Source organism: Larus michahellis, unplaced genomic scaffold (assembly GCF_964199755.1).
Source record: "Larus michahellis unplaced genomic scaffold, bLarMic1.1 SCAFFOLD_26, whole genome shotgun sequence".
Lineage (NCBI taxonomy): Eukaryota > Metazoa > Chordata > Aves > Charadriiformes > Laridae > Larus > Larus michahellis.
The window spans coordinates 1,220,995-1,228,531 of record NW_027436225.1 but is presented as its reverse complement, the minus strand read 5'-3'; positions in this window follow the sequence as shown (position 1 = coordinate 1,228,531).

Here is a 7,537-nt window from a genome sequence, read left to right as displayed (position 1 = left end):
TCGCCACCGGCGCCTACGTAGCGCTGCCGCACCAGCCTGCGAAGCATTTTCCGGTAGGGCCGCGGCTCTGTCCACAGCTCCCACACACGAAGAGCCAGGAGGGAAAGCCGTGCCTCGTTGGAAAGCTCTTTGGCAGCCGCTCGCGTGGCCCCACAGCCCGTTGGGCTGCGGGCTTTCCGGCGGCCGTCAGCCTCGTTGTCACCGGCGCCCACCTGGCACCGCCGCGCCATCCCCCGAAGGATTTTCCGGTAGGGCCGCGGCTCTGGCCACAGCTCCCACGCCCGAAGAGCCAGGAGGGAAAGCCGTGCCTCGTTGGAAAGCTCTTTGGCAGCCGCTCACGTGGCCCCACAGCCCGTGGGGCTGCGGGCTTTGCTGCGGCCGTCAACCTCGGCGCCACTGGCGCCTACGTGGCGCCGTCACGGCAGCCCGCGAAGCATTTTCCGGTAGGGCCGCGTCTCTGGCCACAGCTCCCACGCCCGAAGAGCCAGGAGGGAAAGCCGTGCCTCGTTGGAAAGCTCTTTGGCAGCCGCTCGCGTGGCCCCACAGCTCATGGGGCTGCGTGCTTTGCGGCGCCCAACAGCCTAGGCGACACCGGCGCCCACCTGGCACCGCCGCGCCAGCCCCCGAAGCATTTTCCGGTAGGTCCGCGGCTCTGGCCACAGCTCCCACGCCTGAAGAGCCAGGAGGGAAAGCCGTGCCTCGTTGGAAAGCTCTTTGGCAGCCGCTCGCGTGGCCCCACAGCCCGTGGGGCTGCGGGCTTTCCGGCGGCCGTCAGCCTCGGCGCCACCGGCGCCTACGTGGCGCCACCGCGCCAACCTGCGAAGCATTTTCCGGTAGGGCCGCGGATCTGGCCACAGCTCCCACGCCCGAAGAGCCAGGAGGAAAAGCCGTGCCTTGTTGGAAAGCTCTTTGGCAGCCGCTCGCGTGGCCCCACAGCCCGTGGGGCTGCGGGCTTTGCGGCAGCCGTCAGCCTCGGCACCACCGGCGCCCACCTGGCGCCGTCACGCCAGCCCCCGAAGCATTTTCCGGTAGGGCCGCGGCTCTGGCCACAGCTCCCACACCCGAAGAGCCAGGAGGGAAAGCCGTGCCTCGTTGGAAAGCTCTTTGGCAGCCGCTCGCGTGGCCCCACAGCCCGTGGGGCTGCGGGCTTTCCGGCGGCCGTCAGCCTCGGCGCCACCGGCGCCCACCTGGCGCCGCCGTGCCATCCTGCGAAACATTTTCCGGTAGGGCCGCGCCTCTGGCCACAGCTCCCACGCCCGAAGAGCCAGGAGGGAAAGCCGTGCCTCGTTGGAAAGCTGTTTGGCAGCCGCTTGCGTGGCCCCACACACCGTGGGGCTGCGGGCTTTCCGGCGGCCGTCAGCCTCGGCGCCACCGGCGCCCACCTGGCGCCGCCGCGCCAGCCTGCGAAGCATTTTCCGTTAGGGCCGCGGCTCTGGCCACAGCTCCCATGCCCGAAGAGCCAGGAGGGAAAGCCGTGCCTCGTTGGAAAGCACTTTGGCAGCCGCTCGCGTGGCCCAACAGCCCGTGGGGCTGCGGGCTTTCCGGCGGCCGTCAGCCTCGGCGCCACCGGCGCCCACCTGGCGCCACCGCGCCAGCCTGCGAAGCATTTTCCGGTAGGGCCGCGGCTCTGGCCACAGCTCCCACGCCCGAAGAGCCAGGAGGGAAAGCCGTGCCTCGTTGGAAAGCTCTTTGGCAGCCGCTCGCGTGGCCCCACAGCCCGTGGGGCTGCGGGCTTTGCGGCGGCCGTCAACCTCGGCGCCACTGGTGCCCACCTGGCGCCGTGACGCCAGCCCGCGAAGCATTTTCCGGTAGGGCCGCGGCTCTGGCCACAGCTCCCACGCCCGAAGAGCCAGGAGGGAAAGCCGTGCCTCGTTGGAAAGCTCTTTGGCAGCCGCTCGCGTGGCCCCACAGCTCATGGGGCTGCGTGCTTTGCGGCGCCCATCAGCCTAGGCGCCACCGGCGCCCACCTGGCACCGCCGCGCCAGCCTGCGAAGCATTTTCCGGTAGGGCCGCGGCTCTGGCCACAGCTCCCACGCCCGACGAGCCAGGAGGGAAAGCCGTGCCTCGTTGCAAAGCTCTTTGGCAGCCGCTCGCGTGGCCCCACAGCCCGTGGGGCTGTGGGCTTTCCGGCGGCCGTCAGCCTCGGTGCCACTGGTGCCCACGTGGCGCTGCCACGCCAGCCCCCGAAGCATTTTCCGGTAGGGCCGCGGCTCTGGCCACAGCTCCCACGCCTGAAGAGCCAGGAGGGAAAGCCGTGCCTCGTTGGAAAGCTCTTTGGCAGCCGCTCGCGTGGTCCCACAGCCCGTGGGGCTGCGGGCTTTCCGGCGGCCGTCAGCCTCGGCGCCACCGGCGCCCACCTGCCGCCGCCGTGCCAGCCTGCGAAACATTTTCCGGTAGGGCTGCAATTCTGGCCACAGCTCCCACACCCGAAGAGCCAGGAGGGAAAGCCGTGCCTCGTTGGAAAGCTCTTTGGCAGCCGCTCGCGTGGCCCCACACACCGTGGGGCTGCGGGCTTTCCGGCGGCCGTCAGCCTCGTTGCCACCGGTGCCCACCTGGCACCGCCGCGCCAGCCCCCGAAGCATTTTCCGGTAGGGCCGCGGCTCTGGCCACAGCTCCCACGCCCGAAGAGCCAGGAGGGAAAGCCGTGCCTCGTTGGAAAGCTCTTTGGCAGCCGCTTGCGTGGCCCCACACACCGTGGGGCTGCGGGCTTTCCGGCGGCCGTCAGCCTCAGCGCCACCGGCGCCCACCTGGCGCCGCAGCGCCAGCCTGCGAAGCATTTTCCGGTAGGGCCGCGGCTCTGGCCACAGCTCCCACGCCTGAAGAGCCAGGAGGGAAAGCCATGCTTCGTTGGAAAGCTCTTTGGCAGCCGCTCGCGTGGCCCCACAGCCCGTGGGGCTGCGGGCTTTCCGGCGGCCGTCAGCCTCGGCGCCACCGGCGCCCACGTGGCGCCACCGCGCCAGCCCCCGAAGCATTTTCCGGTAGGGCCGCGGCTCTGGCCACAGCTCCCACGCCCGAAGAGCCAGGAGGAAAAGCCGTGCCTTGTTGGAAAGCTCTTTGGCAGCCGCTCGCGGGGCCCCACAGCCCGTGGGGCTGCGGGCTTTCCGGCGGCCGTCAGCCTCGGCGCCACTGGTGCCCACGTGGCGCCGTCACGCCAGCCCGCGAAGCATTTTCCGGTAGGGCCGCGGCTCTGGCCACAGCTCCCACGCCCGAAGAGCCAGGAGGGAAAGCCATGCCTTGTTGGATAGCTCTTTGGCAGCCGCTCGCGTGGCCCCACACACCGTGGGGCTGCGGGCTTTGCGGCGGCCGTCAGCCTCGGCGCCACCGGCGCCCACGTGGCGCCGACGCGCCAGCCTGCGAAGCATTTTCCGGTAGGGCCGAGACTCTGGCCACAGCTCCCACGCCCGAAGAGCCAGGAGGAAAAGCCGTGCCTTGTTGGAAAGCTCTTTCGCAGCCGCTCGCGTGGCCCCACAGCCCGTGGGGCTGCGGGCTTTCCGGCGGCCGTCAGCCTCGGCGCCACCGGCGCCCACCTGGCGCCACCGCGCCAGCCTGCGAAGCATTTTCCGGTAGGGCCGCGTCTCTGGCCACAGCTCCCACGCCCGAAGAGCCAGGAGGGAAAGCCGTGCCTCGTTGGAAAGCTCTTTGGCAGCCGCTCGCGTGGCCCCACAGCCCGTGGGGCTGTGGGCTTTACGGCGGCCGTCAGCCTCGGCGCCACCGGCGCCCACCTGGCGCCGCCGTGCCAGCCTGCGAAGCATTTTCCGGTAGGGCCGCGGCTCTGGCCACAGCTCCCACGCCCGAAGAGCCAGGAGGGAAAGCCATGCCTCGTTGGAAAGCTCTTTGGCAGCCGCTCGCGTGGCCCCACAGCACATGGGGCTGCGGGCTTTCCGGCGGCCGTCAGCCTCGGCGCCACCGGCGCCCACCTGGCGCCACTGCGCCAGCCCCCGAAGCATTTTCCGGTAGGGCCGCGGCTCTGGCCACAGCTCCCACGCCCGAAGAGCCAGGAGGGAAAGCCGTGCCTCGTTGGAAAGCTCTTTGGCAGCCGCTCACGTGGCCCCACAGCCCGTGGGGCTGCGGGCTTTGCTGCGGCCGTCAACCTCGGCGCCACTGGCGCCTACGTGGCGCCGTCACGGCAGCCCGCGAAGCATTTTCCGGTAGGGCCGCGGCTCTGGCAACAGCTCCCACGCCCGAAGAGCCAGGAGGGAAAGCCGTGCCTCGTTGGAAAGCTCTTTGGCAGCCGCTCGCGTGGCCCCACAGCTCATGGGGCTGCGTGCTTTGCGGCGCCCAACAGCCTAGGCGACACCGGCGCCCACCTGGCACCGCCGCGCCAGCCCCCGAAGCATTTTCCGGTAGGGCCGCGGCTCTGGCCACAGCTCCCACGCCCGACGAGCCAGGAGGGAAAGCCGTGCCTCGTTGCAAAGCTCTTTGGCAGCCGCTCGCGTGGCCCCACAGCCCGTGGGGCTGTGGGCTTTCCGGCGGCCGTCAGCCTCGGTGCCACTGGTGCCCACGTGGCGCTGTCACGCCAGCCCCCGAAGCATTTTCCGGTAGGGCCGCGGCTCTGGCCACAGCTCCCACGCCCGAAGAGCCAGGAGGGAAAGGCGTGCCTCGTTGCAAAGCTCTTTGGCAGCCGCTCGCGTGGCCCCACAGCCCGTGGGGCTGCGGGCTTTCCGGCGGCCGTCAGCCTCGGCGCCACCGGCGCCCACCTGGCGCCGCCGTGCCATCCTGCGAAACATTTTCCGGTAGGGCCGCGGCTCTGGCCACAGCTCCCACGCCCGAAGAGCCAGGAGGGAAAGCCGTGCCTCGTTGGAAAGCTGTTTGGCAGCCGCTTGCGTGGCCCCACACACCGTGGGGCTGCGGGCTTTCCGGCGGCCGTCAGCCTCGGCGCCACCGGCGCCCACCTGGCGCCGCAGCGCCAGCCTGCGAAGCATTTTCCGTTAGGGCCGCGGCTCTGGCCACAGCTCCCACGCCCGAAGAGCCAGGAGGGAAAGCCGTGCCTCGTTGGAAAGCACTTTGGCAGCCGCTCGCGTGGCCCAACAGCCCGTGGGGCTGCGGGCTTTCCGGCGGCCGTCAGCCTCGTTGCCACCGGTGCCCACCTGGCACCGCCGCGCCAGCCCCCGAAGCATTTTCCGGTAGGGCCGCGGCTCTGGCCACAGCTCCCACGCCCGAAGAGCCAGGAGGGAAAGCCGTGCCTCGTTGGAAAGCTCTTTGGCAGACGCTCGCGTGGCCCGACAGCCCGTGGGGCTGCGGGCTTTCGGGCGGCCGTCAGCCTCGGCGCCACCGGCGCCCACTTGGCGCCGCTGCGCCAGCTTGCGAAGCAATTTCGGGTAGGGCCGCGGCTCTGGCCACAGCTCCCACGCCCGAAGAGCCAGGAGGGAAAGCCGTGCCTCGTTGGAAAGCTCTTTGGCAGCCGCTTGCGTGGCCCCACACACCGTGGGGCTGCGGGCTTTCCGGCGGCCGTCAGCCTCAGCGCCACCGGCGCCCAACTGGCGCCGCAGCGCCAACCTGCGAAGCATTTTCCGGTAGGGCCGCGGCTCTGGCCACAGCTCCCACGCCTGAAGAGCCAGGAGGGAAAGCCGTGCCTCGTTGGAAAGCTCTTTGGCAGCCGCTCGCGTGGCCCCACAGCCCGTGGGGCTGCGGGCTTTCCGGCGGCCGTCAGCCTCGGCGCCACCGGCGCCTACGTGGCGCCACCGCGCCAACCTGCGAAGCATTTTCCGGTAGGGCCGCGGCTCTGGCCACAGCTCCCACGCCCGAAGAGCCAGGAGGAAAAGCCGTGCCTTGTTGGAAAGCTCTTTGGCAGCCGCTCGCGTGGCCCCACAGCCCGTGGGGCTGCGGGCTTTGCGGTGGCCGTCAGCCTCGGCACCACCGGCGCCCACCTGGCGCCGCCGCGCCAGCCTGCGAAGCATTTTCCGGTAGGGCCGCAGCTCTGGTCACAGCTCCCACGCCCGAAGAGCCAGGAGGGAAAGCCATGCCTCGTTGGAAAGCTCTTTGGCAGCCGCTCGCGTGGCCCCACAGCCCGTGGGGCTGCGGGCTTTCCGGCGGCCGTCAGCCTCGGCGCCACCGGCGCCCACCTGGCGCCGCCGCGCCAGCCTGCGAAGCATTTTCCGTTAGGGCCGCGGCTCTGGCCACAGCTCCCACGCCCGAAGAGCCAGGAGGGAAAGCCGTGCCTCGTTGGAAAGCTCTTTGGCAGCCGCTCGCGTGGCCCCACAGCCCGTGGGGCTGCGGGCTTTGCGGCGGCCGTCAGCCTCGGCGCCACCGGCGCCCACCTCGCGCCGCCGCGCCAGCCTGCGAAGCATTTTCCGGTAGTGCCGCGGCTCTGGCCACAGCTCCCACGCCCGAAGAGCCAGGAGGGAAAGCCGTGCCTCGTTGGAAAGCTCTTTGGCAGCCGCTCGCGTGGCCCCACACACCGTGGGGCTGCGGGCTTTGCTGCGGCCGTCAACCTCGGCGTCACTGGTGCCCACGTGGCGCCGTCACGCCAGCCCGCGAAGCATTTTCCGGTAGGGCCGCGGCTCTGGCCACAGCTCCCACACCCGAAGAGCCAGGAGGGAAAGCCGTGCCTCGTTGGAAAGCTCTTTGGCAGCCGCTCGCGTGGCCCCACAGCCCGTGGGGCTGCGGGCTTTCCGGCGGCCGTCAGCCTCGGCGCCACCGGCGCCCACCTGGCGCCGCCGTGCCATCCTGCGAAACATTTTCCGGTAGGGCCGCGCCTCTGGCCACAGCTCCCACGCCCGAAGAGCCAGGAGGGAAAGCCGTGCCTCGTTGGAAAGCTGTTTGGCAGCCGCTTGCGTGGCCCCACACACCGTGGGGCTGCGGGCTTTCCGGCGGCCGTCAGCCTCGGCGCCACCGGCGCCCACCTGGCGCCGCCGCGCCAGCCTGCGAAGCATTTTCCGTTAGGGCCGCGGCTCTGGCCACAGCTCCCACGCCCGAAGAGCCAGGAGGGAAAGCCGTGCCTCGTTGGAAAGCACTTTGGCAGCCGCTCGCGTGGCCCAACAGCCCGTGGGGCTGCGGGCTTTCCGGCGGCCGTCAGCCTCGGCGCCACCGGCGCCCACCTGGCGCCGCCGCGCCAGCCTGCGAAGCATTTTCCGGTAGGGCCGCGGCTCTGGCCACAGCTCCCACGCCCGAAGAGCCAGGAGGGAAAGCCGTGCCTCGTTGGAAAGCTCTTTGGCAGCCGCTCGCGTGGCCCCACAGCCCGTGGGGCTGCGGGCTTTGCGGCGGCCGTCAACCTCGGCGCCACTGGTGCCCACCTGGCGCCGTGACGCCAGCCCGCGAAGCATTTTCCGGTAGGGCCGCGGCTCTGGCCACAGCTCCCACGCCCGAAGGGCCAGGAGGGAAAGCCGTGCCTCGTTGGAAAGCTCTTTGGCAGCCGCTCGCGTGGGCCCACAGCTCATGGGGCTGCGGGCTTTCCGGCGCCCATCAGCCTCGGCGCCACCGGCGCCCACCTGGCACCGCCGCGCCAGCCTGCGAAGCATTTTCCGGTAGGGCCGCGGCTCTGGCCACAGCTCCCACACACGAAGAGCCAGGAGGGAAAGCCGTGCCTCGTTGGAAAGCT